We start from the raw sequence: 23,497 nt of genomic DNA on the forward strand, positions 1-23,497 counted from the left end.
ATGTACTTCTCAATACATATACATATGGAGTCTTTAAAGAGAAATGTGGCACAAATTAATTAAATGTTATAATAGATCTAACTTCCTATTAATAGCTGATTGTGTCAGAAACGTTACTTAATGGTTAGGTCAAATAATGAAAACGTATAGAAGTTTCATTTATGTTAAATTTGTTGAGGGAACTTATTTTCTGCTTTAGATTAACATGCGACCAGGTTTCAGGTTTAGCCTTCATGATGTCTCAATATGACATGATTCTTCAGATAAACAGAGACAAGTGATAAACAGATAAGTCTCGAGTGTTAAATTTTTTAAATCAACTTATGTCAGTGGTTAAATATGAATTATGAGGAAGGGTGGAAAAAGTAACGCAAAACTGAGTAGATTGTTATTGTTCAAACAGTAGTTATCTTAATAAATCTAGGTAAATAACAGTTACCTTTAAAAGCCACATAAATTATGGTAATTCTCTCAGTATACATACTTTGGCAGAGAAGTAGCAGACCCGGTTTGAGAAACATGATTATTGTTTATATAAACGAAAACTCCACGCTAGTACAGCGGTAAGTCTACATATTTACAACGCCAAAACCAGGGTTCGATTCCTCTCGGTGGGCTCAGCAGATAGCCAATGTGGCTTTGCTATAAAATAACACACACAAATGAAAATAAAATTCTGCCAGTATATTTTTTACCAATTTCCACATTTTACCCACGATAGCACTTTACCATGGACAACCTGATTCGACTTCAACCGTCAATCAGAGAAGCCTTTCTCAAACGACAACATCTTGTGTCAATATTATTTCACATTTAGAAGGTTTATGAAACAACATGGAGGTATTGCATTTTGCAGAGACCTCCATGTATTACGTGGTCATTTTCCCATTTTTATTAATTTTTTAACGAACAGACGATTTCAAGTTCTGTGGGTTCAACATTTTCCTGTTCTTTTCTACCAGAACTTGGAGTCCCAAAGGGTTGTGCTTTGAGTGTCACAGTTTTCAGTGAAATGTACAAGAGCACTGAACATCTTCCGTGGCTTCTCTTCCACAACGTTGGGAGCGGATCAGTGTTCTATAGTAAAGACTCTGGATCTGTTGTCTATGGCACTGCGAGGACCTCGGCCATGAAGATGATTGACCCCGTTCATCATCACGAACTTCGACTCTGCCCCAGGTCTTTCCATATTTCCCTAGTTCAGAGCTTATATAGTCTCATGAACCTTCTTTGCACCTCCATTGTTTACAAATGTCTTTACTATATGCTTCCAAACTTCGTTCCTAACCAATTCATCTCACCTGGGGTTGAGTTTTCTCTCCTCGATGGTCCACGCTTTTTCAGAACAGACGATCTGTCATTGCTGCTTTTGTTCTTCATATCCAGTCATAATTGTATGAATTGGGTATCTTCTTGCATGACATTGCTGTATCCACTGGTCAAATCATCCCACCATGGCTTATTACAGTTTCCGAATGTGACCTGTCTTTAAATCATCTGAGAAAAGCAGACACTTCCGATTGAAAATACGGTTTGTTCTTTGTTGAACATTTTTCTAACCATCCTTCCATTCCTATTTATATAGATGGTTTAAAATCAAGTTACTGCATGAGCACTGCCATATCTTGTGATTTGGTGGTTGCGCGCATAATACACTCTACAGCTTCTGTGTTCATTGCTGAACTGTATGCTATTTCTCTTGCCCTGGATCACATAGAAGCTAAGCAGTACTCAAACTGCACTATTTAGTACACTCGCTTAGTTCTCTCCTGACTCTGGAATCGCTTCACGTTAGTTCACATCCTGTTCTCGCCGATATTCAAAACCGACTGGCCCATTTATCTTTACCATCTATCTGATTCTTCTGGATAACAGGCCACGTTGGTATTCACGGGAAGAAGGTCGCCGAAACCATAGCCAAACCTGTCTGCTCAGACACTCTCTGCTGTGCCTGTTCCATACATGGACTATGGTCCTGTATTCAAGGCTTAGCTCCGTGGCAGTTGACTTGAAGTAAGCAAGACATTTTACTGTCTTGCTGTCGTTACGACTCTCAACGACGGAATTATTTTAAACATGTTCTGTCCCAAGGGTAATTATATTGTTAGACAGCGTTGTTGACGATGGTGACACTGTGAACCTGAGATATGTTTTTAGTTTTTTTAAAGGCCATTAATCTTTTAATGCTATTTAAGTTTTAATTAAAACTGTTTTTAATGTGATTCCCTTCTAAGAATCAAAGTTCATCTCGTTTGAACTTAGAAAATGGCCGTAACGTTAAATAACTCGAAACCAGGATTGAAAAGACCAACTTCCCCTTACTAGCTCTGCTGTTTGAACTACGGTTAGTCACCCTGGCGAGTTATAATAATTAAAATTTTGCAACAAGTATTTTAAAACTTGTATTACTTTACTTTCTGTAATTGGCCATAACGTCAAATACCTCGCAAACAGGACCGGAAAAGGCCAATTTAAGGTGACTAAGAATGATTTTTGAACTTACCCGTTAGTCATCCTGGCGAATAATAATAATTACAATTATGTTACAGAAAGTCCTTTAGAACTTGTATCACTGGTTTGTATCTTACTGCTGTAGACTAGATGTAAAAATTGTATTTAATGTTATTTATGTTTTTAATTCAAAAATTAATCTTTGTTTTGTTTTACCTTACTTTTATGAATTTTAATAATTTTACTTTAATTTTAATTTTTAGAGGATATTCGGCGCAGATAACAGTTACTTTGTGCCTTGAAACACCAAACCAACCATGAATGACCAGTTTTAGATGAAACAAACTGACCAGCACCACGAAACCTAACCCTAATCACTGAATAGGTTTGGATGAACTTAACAAATTTTAAGAGTCATTTACTTACACGATGTTTTAACAAACTGTATGGCTTTAAAATGTGCTACACTAAACAGTACATTGTTGGACTATGCACATGATTTTATATGGTTTAAGGATTAAATGGAGAGCGTAGTTTTTGAAGTAATGATTTCAGCAGTCACTAATGACGCTGCTAAGAAGTGTAGAGATGTCCTCATCCCTGGACCCAAATATTTTTGTAATGGTCTCTGCTGGTTATTCGGAATCCATTAAAATATTATATTCTTAACATTATCAAAAAAAAGGGTATCCGTAAGTGTAATAGGAAAGCAAAATTTGTAGATATCAACCACATAGTTTAGATATTGTAATCCATGTACATGTTTTATGACTTGAATATGGTAGAAAACTACTTTGAGAAAGTTATAATTGCATTACCAAATGTTAATTGTTAAAAATGAGTTTTCAGGTCCGATCCAATTCAGATGGAAATTGTTTAACAAAACATCACGTACGCTAGAGATGTGGCGATATTAGAGTCTGGAGTGTAAGGTTTCTTTATATTGTAGGGACAGCAGTGAGCATCATGGTAACAAGCACTTGATTATAAAACAGAGTGGCTGAAAAGATCGTGAATTTAATTTTGGTTGGTGGACGTTCAATGGGAGAGAATGGGTGGAAGTAAACATTAGACCTTCGATACAATATTCGACCAGTATCCAGGTGATTGACTAAGTATTATTTATTCACACTAAACCTAAGTGTGTAGCAACCTTTCTATATAAATATAATGTTCAGAATAAATTTCATGTAAAGAATTGCAAAAATTCTCACAATTTTTATTAGCCGATCTTAATTAGTAAATATACTCTTCAAAAAAAAGAAACTCAAAAAGCAAAATTTGAGACATGTTAAGTTTATTCCGGGTAGTTCTGTATGACATGTGTAAAACTCTGCACATTCATTACTGAGCATCTAAAGTCTGTAAAGGCGAAGTCCACGCTCATTAGTTGAAGTTTAACGTCACTCAACGTCAATAACTGCTTGGCATCTCCTGCCCATGGAAGCGATGAGATGACGAATCACATCCTGTGGAATGGCTGTCCACTCAGCCTGCAAAGCGGCTGCAAGCTGAGGTAGAGTCTGCGGTTGAGGTTTTCGCCGTCGCAGATGTCGGTCCAACTCGTCCCACAGATGTTTGATGGGGTTTAAATCTGGTGATCTGGAAAGCCAGGGAAGAACGTTGATGTTATGGTGTCTCAAGAAGACAGTGGTGAGTCGCGCTGTGCGAGGACGGGCGTTGTTATGTTGAAAAACGTCGTTGACGTTCACCATGATGGGTTGCACATGGGGCCTAAGAATCTCGTCGACGGTTGCGTACGGTCTGATCGGAAATCCTACGCAGCCCTGGTATTGTTGATTGAGGCAGTAGACGTCGCAGTGGTCCTATGCCAAAGGTGACGTAACCGGATGTAGCGATCTTTGCCGTGGTCACACGAGGTCTGCCAGATCGTGGACGGTCACGAGTTGATCCATGTTGTTGGTAACGATTCTATAGCCTTGTGATGGTGCTTGAGTGGACATTCGCAGCTCTGGCAACATCTGATCGAGATTCGCCTGCTTCCAAGCGACCAGTGGTGTTGTTGCTTCTGTCAGTCTTGGCGTAACTGTATTGCGTGTCGGTGGCTTAACACTGAGCTATGAAAACCGAAAACCCGTCACTTTTATAGGGATTTTGCACATGTTGCACTTGCAGATCTCTCAAACAAATTTATTGGACACCAATGCGTTTTGGCAAAATATCCAATGTTTTCCTCCGTTTTCAAAGTGCACATCTTTTGTTATTTTGGTCTGACAATCAGTGCCTTAACACGTGTAACATCACATACTCTAAGCTTGTAACGTTATTACATATATTTTTCTTTAAAATAACAAAAATATCCCTTTTGCGTTTCTTTTTTTTTGAAAAGTATACATGAATTACATATAACAACCGAGTAAAGGAACATTTTAAATGAAAATGTTACATTGTTGTACTAAGTTTAATTTCATAATTACAGTTTTGATGGTGTTTGTATAATAGAAGAAAAATTAACATTTTCATAGGACGTTTCAAGACAGACGTATTAGAAACAATGCAGTGTTTCTCTATTCGAATAAACATTTTGTTTGTATTTTTAGATACCACGAACAGTCAGAACATAAAGCACTATACCACAGATTCATCAGTGAATTCACACACCTGAACAATGAAAGTGCAAAAACTTGCAAGTGATTGAAGATGCACACAAGACACAACGACGAATTCATTACACGTGCATGCTCTGCTCTTATCGTTCTAATACAAAAAACATTAAACAACATTTCTCTGCCATGCTCGTGATACACAAAAATCACTTCTATGTTACGTTTCCAATTTCTTCACTAAATCTGCCTTGCGTTCACACATCAAGTCTGCACATGGCGGTGGGTGCAGGCGAGATTTTTTGTTTCGGTCTTTTTGTAGTAAAGCACTCCTCCGACGACGTACAAGTGTTCACAATGATCAAAGATTTCTTTTGTGCGCACTTTAATTATTTATGTAGTTACAAGAGCAACTTGGAACGTCACAACCTGAAGCTTCGTGGTATTCAAAACAAAAGTATTAAAAAGAAGTTTAGTTAACTTCTGTGCACTGCAGGCGGAGATCAGTCCTCAGCTCTACACGAGGAAAGGGTGGGGACGATCCTGTCTCCCGCCGATGGATTTTTCAGTCTCAGCCTGCCTGGCTTGATACCCACAGAATGCAAGATGGTGGGATCCAACACCACACATAAGCGTTCAAAGTGATCTTGAGAAAGCTTTGCATGGTGTGAATGAGTTCAGTTCTTCACTATCAACAGTCTGCGCCCACTGTCGTCACCTTACTGGTTCCTTCTCCTTGCATGGAAAGGAAGCTTTTGCCGATGCCGAACAGTTTTTACAACCATAAGCAACGCAATAAAACATGTTATCGTAAAATAAACATAAAGTAGTAATATCAAGACAAAAATAGCCTCACAAAGTATGTAATCCGACAAAAGCACCGATAGATTTATATAAACCACCAGCATTGATAGGAACACAACGGTCAGCGCACTACGAAGAGCGTTTGGCAACTATTACGTTAAAACGTCACGGTATCAGGCAAACGTCCTAGAGAAATTAGAGTTCGAGGACACGCATATTTTGTTTCATTTTCTACTCAGAAACTAAAAGTGTTTAAAAATATGGCAACAGGAATTGTACCTAACCAAAGTACACTTTCTAAGGCAATTAAGTTAGTTGAAAATTCACCTTTAAACATTTCACGTTGTGTTTCGCTATTGCAAGTTATCTAGTCTCCTCCTTTTAAAAGAGATTTGATCTATAGTGAATACAGCTATATCCCATTATCCATATGAAAAGACTGCACTAGTTGAAATTAAATACGTTATTAGATTCCGTTACAAGGAATGTTAACCGTAACATGTATTTTATATTCGGTATAGGATGATATGTTTATACATGTTTAGCCTATATTAAATATAAAGAATTATTTGATGTATTTGTACTTGTTTTTTTGAAAGAGGGCAAGAGATCTTAAACAAAGTGTAGGATGTAGTTTAAAACCTTTTAGTCGGAGCAAGAACATTTAGGAAAACAGATTTAAGTAGAGATGAAATTTTGATTATGTTGGAACGTATTAGAAAACCATTTTTATTCACTAACTAATGGTTAGTGTTCTAACCAAACGTTAAGTACCAGTCTAATTTTGTATAGATTTCTAAAAAGGATGGAAGTCCTCGCTACCGAAGTAATTATATGTAGTATTGCTAAAACGATTAAGTCACATACAGTGAATGTTTATGTAGTTTCAGTTAAATGATTTCAGATTAATAATTACACCGGAATAAAGTTAAATTTATTAATTTCCAAAAGGAAAAATAGAAAGTAACAAATGTAATAAAGTAAACAATCTAATAAAATTTATTAAACAGGAACCAGACCAATACGTATAGGGAAATTCATTCCGTCTTACTACACGTGCAGGACGTACAGCCACAGGTTTCTCCTTCTATAGAGAGAAGGAGATCACATGTGTAATAAAAATTGAAGTTTATAAGAACAAACATTAGTAACGAATGAAAATATAAACGTTTAGGGTTAAAGCTCAATTCCATACAGTATGGACTACATAAGATTACACATACCTGTACACTTACATCGATCTTCAGTTTCGGATTTTTTGTTGCATGTAGTGCACTTACAACCGTCTTCTTTACCACAGGTGCACTTCTCGATACATGTGCACGTAGGATCTTAAAGAGAAATGTGGCACAAATTAATTTGGTGTAATCATAGATTGAAGTTTATTATGATATTTGGTTATGTCAGGAACGTTACTTTGAGATTCATATGATGTCAAACAACGAACGTAAAGTTTAATCTTCGTAATGCACAATACATTAACTCCCATACTGAATGGGTATCTAGTGTAGTTGTGTTATGATACTTCGTTAAGGATACGTCATTACGATAAGAGATATTTGAAACAGGAGGCGAAGTCTTGGTTTTGTGGAGTTACAACTGGAAATTTTAACCATGTTAAAATTGCTAATGAAAAACTTGCACCGTCTTTTAGATTGAGATGTCAGACAACAGGATTAGCTTTCATGTCCCAATATCACATTTAGATAAACGGGACAAGTTAAGTAGTGTTAAACCTTCGAAATCAGTTTATTTCAGTGGTACATTAGGAAGTCAGTGGGAGGGAAGAAATCCCGCTTAAGTGAGAGAACTACTATTGTTCAAACACAAGCTATCTTAATAGCTGTTGGTAAATAACAGTTACATTCCGTTAAAGCCACAAGAAATACGGTAATTATCTGTGTATAGTTTGATATAAATAAGACTCAGGTTGATAAACCTATTGTTTATACAAGTTAATTTGTCTGCCAGTTTATTTTGGAAACCAATTTCCATATGACAAAATTTATATCAAAATCAATTGTTATAGCCCAAGATAATTAGAGCTGGTTATGTTCTAAAGGTAGTTTAGACGATATTTGATTAAAGCTATTGTTTCTGGATTTTATTTTCATATAAACCCTTATTACAGTAAGGGGTAACTGATAAATATTTAATAAAAATTATGGATTCACGTTACTTCTTTAACGCTATGTTTAACTACGAAATCGTATAGAAGGGCATTTAAGCAGTATCGTTAAATAGGTAAACCGCTAAGTATGAATATTTAGATTCGTAATTGAGAGACATCTAGTAATTATTTCTTGAGGGAGTAGGAAACACAGATCGGCGAAATAATGTTTGAAGTTTCATTAAGTACATGTTAGGGGGGAGGTTAGTAGAGATCGTGGTGATCTCTGGATTTATTAATACGTAGGCTTACCATAACTTACAAACACGGATAGTTTCTATATTTTATTAGAGGTAATGACAGTGGTATAATAAAGAAGTATTGTGGTAAACTAACTTACCTCGAGTTGTGATGCTGCCATAAAAAACGAATACTGGTTGTGAATACAGAAGTAGTAGTGGGGGATTCTGTGTACAACTACTGAATCACAACAAACCATTGAAGAGCCCATATAGTCACCTGATTAAACCAATTCTAGAAATAGAAGGTTGGTTAAAAATGTCCAGACAGTATTTCTAATGGGGAGTGTCCATTTTTCTCTAGTGACTAAAATATAGGTCACAGTTTGGGACTGTATGCAGCCATGATGGGATGACCAGTGTATATAGAAATGTTATCCAAGAACAGACCAAGTTTATATAACTGTGGCTGGATATGAAGGCACAAAGAAGCGATGGCAGAGCGTCTGTTCTGAAAAGTATGACCCACTGAGGAAGAAAAACAACTCCAGGTGGGATGTTTTGGTAAGGAAGTTTCGAAGCATAGTAAAGACAGTTGCAAACGGCAGGAGTACAAAAAAAGGTTCATGAAACTATGTATAAGCTTTGAATTGGAGAAGTGCAGAAAGCCCCAGTGCAGAGCTGAAGTCCTTGATAAATGGGTTCCAGCATCTTTAAGGCTGAGGGTCTGGCAGAGTCATAGACAACCGATCTATGGTGTAGTTTAATTCGAGTAAGATATGTATAGCATTGAACACTGATCAACTCCCCACGTGGGGAAGAGAGGGAGACGGAGGATGTTCATTGCTCTTCTATATTTGATCAATGGCTGCTAGAAGTGTGGTTAAAAAGGTTACCTTACGGTTAAAGATAAGCCCCAAGAACTATCTTTGGGACTACAGGTAGTACAACTTCACTGATTCAGAGTTGAGGATCCGGGTGAATAATGAAACATGTTTCATAATGTCCATGTTACAACACAATCAGTTCCTTTCCCCATTAACTAAACATTATGAAAAGTAGGTCAGGGCTTTATGTAGATTAACATTGTGGTTGTTGTTGGAAGGTATGCCTTTTGATCAGAACCTGGAGATCATTCTGTATCAAATTAGTAAGCTAGACAGGACATCAGTACAAACCCCCTCAAACCGGGACGCACGGTTAGCTTATTTAAGTGTTCCTACATTATTGTTGTTGCAATGGTTGGTTGAAATTTATCATTGTTGCTACGGCGTTATTTAGTCTTCAATAGCGTTAGTTTATATTAACGTGTGTAGCTGTAATTAACCGATAGCTCTATCAGAAATTAGATTAGTTCGTTATTTGCGAATAGAACACACATTTCAGTGAACGTGCACAAGTGCAGAGGGATTACACTTATAGGTAAAATGGTGAAAAAATTTAAATAATCAAAAATGAAACTAAAACATCCAAAACAAGAACACTAACAGTTATAAGCCACAAAACGATTACAAACTAAATAATTCTTGTAAGTAAATGATATAACCATCTGTATATTGAGAAATGATTTCCTACCTTTACACTTACAACTTCTTTCAGTTCCGTCTTTTGTGTTGCACGCGTTGCACTTACATCCGTCTTCTTTGCCACACGTGCATTCTTTGATGCACGTGCATATTGGATCTTAAGAGAATGAAAAATGTAGCATAAGCGAGCTATGATTAGCTTTTTATTATAGTTCAAATACCAAATTAATTTACACATTTAATGAAACGTTACCTTGTTATCATTAGTTAGAAGTAATAAATATGTAGACATGTTACTGTGTAATACTTTCAATACATATTACCCATAACTCGGGTAGTAATCAATACACCTTAACATTCATTTCTTATCACAAAAAACATCAAGACTAGAATCACGTTTCATGAAAGAGAAAGAATTTAAATTAAAATAATGAGAAGTTTTAGGTTATCTAATAAAGTTTCGGTTAAAACTGATGGTTAAATGTAGCTTATGTTGCAACAAAATATATTATTGATAGGTGTTTCAAATAGGAGATATTAGTTTCTCTCATTGTAAGCGAATGAGTTGACTGAAAAACAAAAATACCAAAAAGCTATTTATATCCAGATTTTCACATTAAAACAAAACCGATAACCTTAGATATACAATAACACCCTTGAACAAATGTCATTTAAAATTTTGTTTATTACATTACTCTTACTTACACATATTTACAACACTTCAAAAAATTATTACTTAAACAAAACTAGTCCAATAAACATTCATTCACCGAATTCAACTTACATTTAGACTATCACTACTTCTCTGTAATAATATTTAACACAAACTCATTACCAAATACATTAGACGTACACCTTAATATACCCATCATAACATAACAAAACTTCAAACCTACCACCACACTGACAAGCTACGTCCGTCATTATTTACAACTTAAAACGTTATTACAATACGTCCTCTTCAAACTGTAATTCCCATCTCAACTTACTGTGGTTGAAGTTTTTATTTTACTCGTGTAAACGATTCGTGTGCAAAATGAACAACAACGTACCGTGTGTTATTTCTAACCAATCATGATGAACAAACATTTCTTAATTACCATAAACAGTAATATATCTAAATATTTCATATAACTGGTCTGACCTTGTAAAATAAAGTTTAAAACTAGTTCACTATAACGTCTACTATTGGTGATAAAACACACGTAACTACACAAGTTAGATGTATTGGTTTCTAATGGTTTTTTTTTTTTTTTCCATTTTCTAGTGTTAAACCTAAAGATGATACAAATACCTCATGTCCACCTCATCAGTTGTAAGATTGTAGTCTCTAAGAGCTAAAAACCGGGTTTGAAAACAAACAAACGAAAACACAACGTAATAACTAGGACACAAAATTAAAAAAAACAAAAGTTACTATGTAAGTGTCAAGTGATGTTAATAAAGTGTTACAAATCTCACGTCAGATTTATAATTTAATTTATTAACAATAATACAGTTACCAAGATCCAATCAACTGGTTACATAAGGATAGTCTATGATGTAAGAAAAGCTCCATTGTTAATAACATAAATAATTGACACATAAAACTGGTTAATATATAATGATGACAAGTTTATTAAAATTATTCTTTGAATTTGTTACTCAGACCGGTAAATTATTGTAACTTCAAACTGTTGACTTTATCCGCTGTATTAAATATTGGTGGACGTGTCATTGAACACTTTTAATATTATAACGTCTTTTGAGTTGTATCACCCCACACTCATATTTTCTAGTTTATCACAAAAAAAAGAGCAATATTTCACAAACTAAAGTTTGATTCCTCTGGTGTCCAGGTTTGTACTTATACAAACAGACAAACTGTTCTCATTTCTGTCATTTCAAAACAGGACTGCCACTTCCTCTGGTTTTTATTAGAATCATTGGTTTAGGTGTTTCTCTTCATTTTGACATTTGGTGATATTATGTCCGACAGTTGAACTTTGAAGAGTGTGTGTGTTTTCATATAGCAAAGTCACATCGAGCTATCTGCTGAGCTCACCGAGAGGAATCGAACCCCTGATTTTACGTTGTAAATCCGTAGACTTACCGCTATACTAGCGGGGTGCGTACTTTAAAGAACAGAAAAGAAACGCCGGTAACACCCAGTATTTGTGTCCACATATGGACGTAGTTTCAACAGTTGTTGTTGTTGTTTTTGGAATTTTGCACAAAGCTACTCGAGGGCTATCTGTGCTAGCCGTCCCTAATTTAGCAGTGTAAGACTAGAGGGAAGGCAGCTAGTCATCACCACCCACCGCCAACTCTTGGGCTACTCTTTTACCAACGAATAGTGGGACTGACCGTCACATTATAACGCCCCCCACGGCTGGGAGGGCGAGCATGTTTGGCACGACTCGGGCGCGAACCCGCGACCCTCAGATTACGAAGCGCACGCCTTAACGCGCTAGGCCATGCCAGGCCAGTTTCAACAGATCACCTAATGTTGTTGATTTGGTCACAAAGACTGATGTAGTTAGAGAGAATTTAGACTTTTAGTGTTTTTTATGTTCTGTGTCTGTGACAAATAACACTACTAATACCATACTAATAACAGTAGTAATACCGTACTAATACGTGTTTTACCTGATAATGGGACTGCTTAATCATTGTTGGTAGAAGTTGGTATAGCTTAGTTTTCTGTAAAAAATTATAAAAAATGAAACTTAACTCTCCAAAATTATCTGCACCTTCTCAAAAGTTCGAGATGAATGTAAGTGAAAATCCGTGCAAGGCTCTTACTTTAATGTTGGATAATAGCCTATGTATTATAGAAATCACATTGTCCAGTGTTCCCACTTTACCTCCTATGTTGTCTAAACACAATCTGTCATTGAGGTGTTTAAAACGAAACAACCTGACGAGCTCTGGAACATCTAACCCTAATCACTGAATAGATTCAGATAAACTTCACAAATATAAAATGTCTCTTAATTACATAATGTTTTAACAAACTGTATAGCTTTAAAATGTGCTACACTAAACAGCACATTGTTGGACTATGTACATGATTTGAGATGGTTTGGTGATTTGGTGGACAGAGTAGTCTTTACAAGTCAAGATTCCAGCAACCACGAATGAACGTTCTTATGCTGCTAAGAAGTCTAAAGGTGTCCTCTTCCTTGGATCAAAATATTATTGTTGTAATGGTTTCTGGTGGTTAGTCTTAGGAATCCATTAACATGTTATAATCTTAACATTACCAAAACTGGTGACTGTAAGTATAATAAGAAAGCAAAATTCGAATACATCAACCATGTAGTTTAGGTCTTGAAACAATGCACATGTTTTACGACATGTGATTATGACACAGTATAATAGCAAAATAATCAGAAGACATCAAGAACAATGATTAATGTACAGATAACTTAATTATCACTAAAATATTGGATATCGTGAAATATGTAAGTATGGTGGAACGAAGTCTATAATATAACCATCAAACAGGTGTTTCACTTAATAATATCTAAATCTTAGACGCTTGACTGTATTCCTTTGATTATCTGACCAAAGCTTTGCTAGAAGTTTTCAATAAGAGAAGCCATTGTCCACTTTACAGGACACCAGGAGAAAATACAACATATCTACTTTATAGATTACATTTCTAAGTTTATTTCTGGTGAAAATATGTATTATAAATAGAGATCTCTTTAATTTGTAGCTTTATAATTTTTAATTTGATTAACCTGTAGTTCTATGAATATTGTATTTATTATAGACTTTAAAAAACCCTGTTGGTGAAAGTCGGAAATATATTTGTGTGGCTATTCTTTTGTTAACTTTTCTATTCACTGATTCATCAATACTATTTATAACTTGTATATCAAATATGGGGGACTGATCCCCACTATGAACAAGTTCTACATAACTCATTTTATAACTTTAACACAAACGTTAAAACTAGCTTTTTACTTCCTCTAAGTAAATGTTTCGTTTCTTTCTGTAATTGGTCGAAGCCAATCATTATCAAAATGAGAGGTGCTTTTTATTTGTTCTTATTGTGATCATAATATATTTTGTAAAGATAAGTAAGTAATGTACATTATTTATATGCAAAACGGCTCGTTTGGGTTGAGAAAATATTTTACATATATTAATATAATAAAATAAATAAAATTATATATTCAAACATCTAATACCGCCCTCTACGTTCCGACGCTCAGTTACACAACCCCTTTCAAACATGAGGTCAACTTCCGGTCTGTTACCTCTTTTCATGTTAACCTGACGATGACCGAAGAAGGTCGAAACGTTGTTCGCTCTTCTATGTAAAATATTTTCTCAACCCAAACGAGCCGTTTTTGCATAGAAATCTCTCAACAAGTGGGTTTCTCGACATCACTAATGCACATTATTCCCAAAGTGTAGTCCACATTTTCCGCTTCATAACCAGGATACAATTTCTCAGTAGAATTCACTGACAATTAACAGTCCATTGATGAGTGTAACTTGCGCCTCTGATGTGTTGAGAGTCTGGATCTCAAATACTTTATTTATTGTCAAACTTTCTTCGTTTTTATTATCATGTTGTTGATTTCTTTGATGTTGTTATCTTTGACACTAACGCCATCTATCTTTCAATTTTTGTCACCAGGATTACGTATCACGGTGAGCGAAATCATTGTTTGAAAATCACCCGGATCATAAACTCAAATGAAGCTATTAAAACAATATGTACTTTGTAGTGATTTTTACCTATTAGTGCGTCTCTCTACCAAACTAAAATTCATCTAAAATAGCTAACTTCTTTTGTTGAACGATGTTAGTGAGGTAAGACACGAATACAAAATAGCTTGACAAAAGTATTGTCCATATAAGGAACAAAACGCTTGAAGATTTAGATTGCGTTAACCAATTAAAATGCTCCCATATTTAAATTATCTTATTCTTGTTGATGATTAGACAGTTGAGTTTGTTAAAACTTCTTGTTTTTCCTATTACTCTTTATCATTTACTACAGGTGAGGATTTCCGAAACTGACAATTCAATGTTTCTAACAAATTAATCATAATAGTTATATTGAATGCTGTTCAACTATTTTTGACACAAAAGAGAAAAACAACAAATTGCGTCTTGTGTTTTTCTTCTTCTGAACTATTATACAAACCTTAGTTTTCAAACCTTTTAACGCAAAGTGTAAACCTAATGTAAAAATTCTTTATTTCTGAAATTCGCTGAAAGGTACACGAGGGCTATCTGCGTTAACCGTCCCTAATTTAGCAGTGTAAGACTAGAAGGAAGACAGCGAGTCATCACCACCCACAGCCAACTTTTGAGCTACTCTTTTACCAACGAATAGTGGGATTGGTCGTAGGTTGTAACGGCGTCACAGTTGAAGGGGCGAACTCTCGACCCTCGGATTACGAATCGAATGCGTTAACCATCCGGCCATGCCAGATCCAAAACTATTAAAATGAAATTTAAAAACTTTAAGATAAAATTGTTTCAGTTACGATTCAAAACCTGCTACAGTAAATAATTAAATTCAAAACACAATAACAAGAAGTTATACACAAGGTTAATTATAACTTCAATAACTACATCATATCGACCTTTAATATGGCATGATCATCATCATTTCAAAATTTTTGTTATTTTATATTAACAGTTACCTTATTTTATACCGGATTGCGTCATGATAATTTTGCTACCTTATGTTATACCAGATTGCGTCATGATAATTTTGCTACCTTATTTTATACCGGATTGAGTCATGATAATTTTGCTACCTTATTTTATACCGGATTATGTCATGATAATTTTGTTTTCCCTCTAATTAATTAACCTAAAATTGATGTATGGAACACATAATTATTTCATCTTTGTTTAGATTTCCACTCACTAAATATATTAATATGCTAGATGTTTGGTGAAGAGTCTTTCAACGTATTTTGTTTCAATAACATATAAGAACAAAATGTTTTACATTTGTACTCTGTTCTTATTTTGATAATAATATATCTTTTGAAGTTAAGTAAATTATGACAAATAAATACCAAAGTCCAGTCCAGATTTTGCATTTCAGAATTATTATACAATTTGTCAATAGAGCTCACTGACAATTAGCTGTTCATTGCCAAGTATAACTTGCGCCTTCGATGTATTGAGAATCTGTATCTCATATAATTTATTTGATAATTTGTGATGAACTATACCGTTTTAATATGTTCAATATATTATGTTTAGAATAAATGTCATGTAAAGTATTGCAAAAATTCTCACAATTTTTATTAATCAATCTGAGCCAGTAAATATATAAATCACATATAACAACTGGGTAAAGGAACATTTTAAATGAAAATGTTACATTGTTGTACTAAGTTTAATTTCATAATTACAGTTTTGATGGTGTTTGTATAATAGAAGAAAAATTAACATTTTCATAGGACGTTTCAAGACAGACATATTAGAAACAATGCAGTGTTTCTCTATTCGAATAAACATTTTGTTTGTATTTTTAGATACCACGAACAGTCAGAACATAAAGCACTATACCACAGATTCATCTGTGAATTCACACACCTGGACAATGAAATTGCAAAAACTTGCAAGTGATTGAAGATGTAAACAAGACACAACGACAAAGTCATTACACGTGCATAGTCTGCTTTTATCGTTCTAATACAAAAAACAATATTTCGCTTCCATACTCGTGACATCCATAAAATAACTTCAATGTTGCGGTTCCCATTTCTCCAATAAAGCTACCTTTCGTCCACACATGGCGGTGGGTGCAGGTGAGATTTGTGTTTCGTTCTTTTTGTAGTAAAGCACTCTTTCGATGACGTACAAGTGTTCACAATGATCACAAATATTTCTTTTGTGCGCACTTTAATTATTTATGTAGTTACAAGAGAAACTTGGAACGTCACAACTTGAAGCTTCATGGTATTCAAAAGAAAGTAATAAAAACAAAGGAGAAAAAGACGGGAACATCATCCACTCTACTCCAATCACCGAAAGATGAGCGATGTCCAGAAGATAGAAATTCACAGTTTATTCACACGTGTTCGTCAATGCCAGTGAATTTCAACAAAATTCTATTATCTACTAAAATACGAACCATCTTCTACCAGCAACCTAGTGTATCGAATAAATCCAATGAACTATATCCACAATACAACTGAATGAAATAAGTGAACTCCAAGACTGAAATAATTTCTTCAGGAGTTTCAGAGAGTAAAATCTTTCGTTTCAGCAGTAAATACAATAGATGCAAAGTAACCTTTTCTTGAGAAAAGGACATTTATTAAAACAACTGAATGTCGATCAGTATCTTTACTATCTGAAGTCTTAACAGATTTTAAGATTCGCTGTGTATGATACGAACAATGATCAAAAATCATCGTACTGAAGATCACGTGCCACATCTTTAAACATTAGTTTCGATTCATAAAAATTAGAGGCTAGCGAGATTGACTGTATAACTTACGAGTTTCACAGTACTCCCATATGTATAGATAATACATCCCACCCAGTCAGTTAATAATAAGACATCCGAGCAGAATCATATATGGTCATCTTTGGGTCCTTCAAATCCTTTTCTCGAGAATTTGCCTGTTTTTTCTGTTCGAGAGAAAGATATTTTCAGGAATATTGTTTCTTTCTGTGTAGTTACAAAATTCTAAAACTCCCCGAAGAAACCCATCTCCAATTGATCTTAGAATACAAAGATTTGCAGCTGGTTCTGCCACTACTGGACCGTTTTCTGAAGAAACCGGAAATACATCGTCACATCTTACCATAGAGTTGAAAAGAGGGTTCAAAAGAAATAAAGAAACTACATGTCAACATGTTCACTTGGTTTATAACAAAAATAATGACAAAATATGTTTGAAGATTTGCAGATGATACAATTTCTAAGAGTAAGAACTAAGAGGTGTGTGTACTGATTTTGTTAACCAAGTGTTTCTATCACTCGATGTAGTAACAAAAACAAAACTCCTTTTTATACAGAATCCATACCTGTAGTATTGGCAGATGTTGTGTGGGATAATGGAGTCGAGGGTGAAGTTATCAACTTCCCTAGTTCTCCCGTCACTTTAGTATATTCTTTTTGCCAGTTTGTATAACATGTCCTGAAATAATTAAGATGGTCCGGTGGTTATCAGAGTGACATGACCTCTCACCTTCCGCATCCCAGGTGGATGATTTTGCTAAGTTTATCAAAGTAGCATGAAACGCATCTTTTGATAAATTGTTTACGCAGAGTATTCATGATGAAACCTTGTAGAATAGACGGCAACTGTCTATTGTGGAGACACAAGTGTGGAAGAAGACTTTCGAAACGACGTCCTCTACCTTTGTGTCTCCACAACAGGCAGTTGTCGTCCATTCTACAAAGTTTCTTCATAGTTTGAAACGTGTTCACAACTCCTCATTACCCAATGTAACAATCACACTGAAAGGGTACATAGTTTGTTAAATGATTCTGCAATAAAAGCTGCACTCACTTTGACTGACTTAATTCGTCAATATTCCCGTAATTTGTCGTGTTTCGCAAAATATGCGACAATGGTTTTCTTTCCTTTTCAAAATGTATTCTACTACCATTTTAATATAACAAACTTATCAGTGTATAAATTATATATATTAAAAATTATTGTTTTATGATGTTACACGAACCTTCTCTACGTTTCTTTGTAATTTTCGTACTGACAAACATTTAAGTTTCTGTAATATTACTTATTAATATAATATTTTATTCAGTAGATTTTCTCAAGTATCTCGAACTCTTTTTGAATTACTGGCATATTTAACGAGAAGACAACTAATTATATTTGTATGACATATCTATTCTATTTATACCATTAATAATATGTGGTTAGTGCGTTTTAAGGAAGACTTTGTCTCCTTACTAAACCAAGCAGGCATATAGCATTATTAAACTCGCTACCTTATCCTACGAAGCAAGGATACTTTATCAGCTTTACTTCATCTCAGGGTAAATCAATGAATCAATAGATATTTTTACACATTGATTGGATTCAGGAGGAAATACGCTTCGAATATATTAAGCTGTTCGGGTCTTCGAGCGTTTCTAATTCGATGGAGTCATTGAATCTCACAAATGTCAGTTGAGTTGTATTGTGCAAGGAACGGGAGATGTCTAAAAACAAACTTGTTGTGGGAAGGTGGTCATCTGTCCATTGTCCATGGACATTGCGGACGGACATCTTTGACACGTGTTTTGCCTACTATATGCCAGGCATGGCCAGGTGGATTAAGGCGTTCGACTCGTTATCCGAGGGTCGTGGGTTCGAATTCCTGTCACACCAAATATGCTCGCCCTTTCTGCCGTGGGGGCGTTATAATGTGACGGTCAATACCACTATTCGTTGGTAAAAATGTAACCCAAAAGTTGGCGGTGGGTGATGATGACTAGCTGTCTTCCCTCTAGTCTTACACTGCTAAATTACGTACAGCTAGCGCATATAGCCCTTGAGTAGTTTTGTACCAAATTCAAAATAAACAATTGCCTCCTTTTGTCAAATATATTCAGCTTCCCCTGTGGATAAGATGATTTAACATGACATTGAACAATTGTTACCAGTCTTGTTACCCATTACCTTGGGTGTATGTTTGGCAGCTATCCACTCCATATCATTTTTATAAGTGTCTGGGGCCGGATTGTTTGCCAATGGAATTCTATTCCCACGTGTGGCATATTAATAATTAGAACTCCTGTTGTTAATTTTTAATGACTGTCTGACCCCGAGCTCCATTCTGTCGGTTAAACAGGATGTGTTATTTACATTAATTTTGTAAGGACCCCACCCACTCTGCAATTGTTTGTTCTTGATGTCCATATCACTCGTTCATGTAGATGGAAAAATTGTGTCCAGGGTTATGGGTACACGTTTCAGTACTGTTATGCCTAGTTCTGTTCTTAGCACTCGAACGTGTTTAGTGCTGGGTAGAAGTACCTAACAATATTCGATACTTCTGGGATATTTTTGGTTGTATCACACAGAAATATCTCGGCAATATTTGTTTCGCTCGACCAGAGTTATGCCTTGTGATATGTTTTGGAGAGGTATGGGTTTTAATGAACTGATACTAAATGGCTCACTTTCACATAACTCAGGATGTTCGTCAGGGATGTCCACTATCACCTCACTTGTGATAAAGTAGCTGCTTTCTAGTTTGCATCACATTGTTACAGGAATGTTCACTATCACCTTACTTGTGATAAAGTACCTACTTTCTAGCTTGTATCCCATTCAGTGATGTCGAGAAAACCCACTTGTAGAGAAATTTATATGCAAAAACGGCTCGTTTGGGTTGAGAAAATATTTTACATATAAGAGCGAACAACGTTTCGACTTTCTTCGGTCATCGTCAGGTTCACAAAGAAAGAGGTAACTGACCGGAAGCTGACCACATGATTGAAAAGGGTTGTGTAACTGAGTGTCGGAATGTAGAGGGCGGTGTTAGATTGTTGAATATATAATTTTATTTATTTTATTATATTAATATAGGTATAAAGGCGTTCCTTTATATTGGTTTATTTTGGGTTTAAGTTGTAGTATAAGAAAGGCTTCTTTAATTTTACGTTTGTTTATGTTTGTTTCTTTATTTAGTATTTGAGTGTTTTCTATGGTTATGTTGTGTTTATTTGACTTGCAGTGTTCGAAAACGTGTGAAGGTGACTTTTGATGTTCTTTGAATCTGGTTTCCATTTTTCTACTTGTTTCTCCAATATAGAAGTCGTGGAAGTTATCACATTGTATTTTATAAATAATGTTGGTGTGGTGTTTGTCAGTGTAGTTTTTACATAGTATAGACCTTAGTTTTGTGCCTGGATTTTGAATCAATTTGATATTAACTGGAATGTCATTTTGTTACTAGTTTTTGCGAAATGTTGGTTATTTTTCTGCTGATGTCAGGAATATATGGTATGCAGCAGTATACGGTTTCGTGATTTTTTTAATTCGTGGGAAATGCTTACTTTTGTGGGTTGATTTTGCTTTATGTCTAGGTGTGTGCGTATAATGATTTATACGGTTTGTAGAGGAAACTTATTGATGTTGATGAAGTATTGTTTTATTTTGTCCGATTCATCGTTAATTTTATCTGGTGAGCATAGATTTATGGCTGTGTTTATTTAGTTTCTTAGTATGTTGAGTTTTTCGTTTTGTTTCATGTGCTGAGTCCCAAGGAATGTATAGTACCCTATGGGTGATTTTTCGGTGGATTTTTCTTTTAAATTGTGTGTCGGTTCTTGTAATTTTGAGGTTAAGAAATGATATTCGATTGCTTTCTTCCTGTTCACATGTGAAGTTAACGTTGGGATGTATAGAGTTAATGTGATTGAAAAACTTAAGTGTGTGTTCTGTAGATCTGAATCCCGCAATCGTATCGTATACATATCTGTACCAGTATAGTGGTGGATGTAACGCTGTGTTGATTGCTTGTGTTTGAACTTGTGTCATAAAAATATTGGCTAGAACTGGTGATACTGGGTTGTCCATGCGTAGGCCATTTGTTTGTATATAGTTTTGGTTGTTGAACATGAAGTTTGTCTTTATCGTGGTGAATTCTATGAGGATTGCTAATTGGTTACTGGGATTTTCTATAGTTGGGTTAGGGTCTCGGATATAGAGTTCTAAGGCTATCTTGCAGGCTTCAGTGGTTGGAACTTCTGTAAAGAGGGATATAACATCGAAACTAGCCATTAAGGCTTTATGGTTAAGTTGATTTAGATAAGACTTGAAACTAAAAGAGTCTTTGATGAATGGGCTGGCTGATGTTACATATTTGGAGAATGCCCATGCTGTGTATTTACCAAGATTGTAATTAAACGATTCATGTGTGGACATTATTGGTCGTAATGGACAATCTGGTTTACGAGGTTTGGGGATGCAGTATATTTGTGGTGTGCGTGAGTCGGTTTTACATAGGTAGGAATAAAGTGTTTGTGAAATTGTGTTGGCTTTTTTCCTTTGTATTAGTAATTTGTTCAGTTGCGTCTCGTGTGTCTTTGTTGGATTGGTGTGTATTGGTTTAAATTTATTCGTGTCTGATAGGATGTTCATTTCTTGGGTGTATTCATTCGTGTTCATTATGACGACAACGTTACTTTTATCTGCGTTTAGAATTTATGTTTTTGTCTTGTTTTAAGTTTTTAATGGAATTATTGTCTTTTTGTAAGGTTGTTTTTTAGTTTTCTGTTTTGTGATATTATGTTGATGGTTTTGTGATAAAATTATTTGAAAAAATCGTTTAAGATGTTGTTTTTAGGTGTTTCTGGAAAATATAAATTTATAATTTTACCTGGGAAGTTTGGAGGTCAAAAAAATTGTACAAGTTGTCTTCTTTCTGTAGGTTGTTTCCTTGTTTTTGTTTTCTGTAGAAAGTACACAAGTCTCCTGGCTAGAACTTCTAAACATGTTTTGATTTCTATGGTTGGAATGTACCTAGGTGCTATTGCAAAGTTGAGTCCTTTGTTAAGTAGATGTATCTCGTCTGTGTTTAATTGTCGGTCGGATCTGTTAATTATGAGTTTAGTCAACGGTTTGTCATGTTGCTGTCTTTTCTGTTGTTTGCATTTTAGTTTTTCTAGTTTTTTGTCGTGGCAGATCTTTTTGTCTCTGTCGTTCTTTGTATTGATTTGGTTTATGTTTTGTTGTACAAGTCCGTAAATCTCTGGATTAATGCAGCATGCCAGTTGATGGTCTAGGTTCATTTTTTGTTTTTGTAAGTCATGTAGTTCTTTGTATTTTGTGTTCAACATGGCTTTAAGTAGTTTTTTCTGTTAATTTTGAATAATATTTGTGTATTAAAATTTTTTGAAGGTTTTACATTTACAAAATTAGGGGTTAGTTGTTCCTTTCTACATTGTTGAATAAAATAGATATTTTTTCTATTGATAATTCTTTGGTTTAAATTTCCTAGTTTTTTTAATGATTGTGTGAGCGTGTACTGATAATAGTGGTGTACTGTATGCTAGTTCAGACATAATGGTAACAGGTAAGTACAAATACACTGAGAAAAACACAGACTTGCACTTCTCGTCATAATCAACACGAATGAATACACCCAAAAAAAATGAAGAACTAGCCTTAATGGCTAGTTTCGATGTTATATCCCTCTTTACAGAAGTTCCAACCACTGAAGCCTGCAAGATAGCCTTAGAACTCTATATCCGAGACCCTAACCCAACTATAGAAAATCCCAGTAACCAATTAGCAATCCTCATAAAATTCACCACGATAAAGACAAACTTCATGTTCAACAACCAAAACTATATACAAAGAAATGGCCTATGCATGGACAACCCAGTATCACCAGTTCTAGCCAATATTTTTTATGACACAAGTTGAAACACAAGCAATTAACACAGCATTACATCCACCACTATACTGGTACAGATATGTAGATGACACGGTTGCGGGATTCAGATCCACAGAACACACACATAATTTGTTCAATCACATTAACTCCATATATTCCAACATTAACTTCTCATATGAACAGGAAGAAAGCAATCAAATATCATTTCTTAACCTCAAAATTACAAGAACCGATACACAATTTAAAAAAGAAATCCACCGAAAAATCAACCATACTGTACTATTCATTCCTTGGGACTCAGCACATGAAACAAAACAGAAACTCAACATACTAAGAAACCAAATAAACACAGCCATAAATCTATGCTCACCAGATAAAATTAACGATGAATTAGACGAAATAAAACAATACTTCATCAATATCAACAAGTTTCCTCCACAAACCGTAGAAAACATTATACGCACA

The 23,497-nt window shown here is 35.0% G+C and overlaps 1 long non-coding RNA gene across 1 annotated transcript; it reads right to left on the reverse strand.

Moving 5' to 3' along the window:
• Positions 1 to 6,731: 6,731 nt before the first annotated feature.
• LOC143238586 (uncharacterized) lies at positions 6,732 to 10,742 on the reverse strand. The gene is made up of 4 exons (XR_013020658.1): positions 10,591 to 10,742; positions 9,744 to 9,851; positions 7,043 to 7,150; positions 6,732 to 6,906 (listed from the first exon to the last, which is right to left on the reverse strand). It is a non-coding gene; the product is annotated as an uncharacterized LOC143238586 (long non-coding RNA).
• Between the last annotated feature and the right edge of the window lie 12,755 nt (positions 10,743 to 23,497).

This window comes from Tachypleus tridentatus, chromosome 13 (genome assembly GCF_004210375.1).
Source record: "Tachypleus tridentatus isolate NWPU-2018 chromosome 13, ASM421037v1, whole genome shotgun sequence".
NCBI classification, from domain to species: domain Eukaryota; kingdom Metazoa; phylum Arthropoda; class Merostomata; order Xiphosura; family Limulidae; genus Tachypleus; species Tachypleus tridentatus.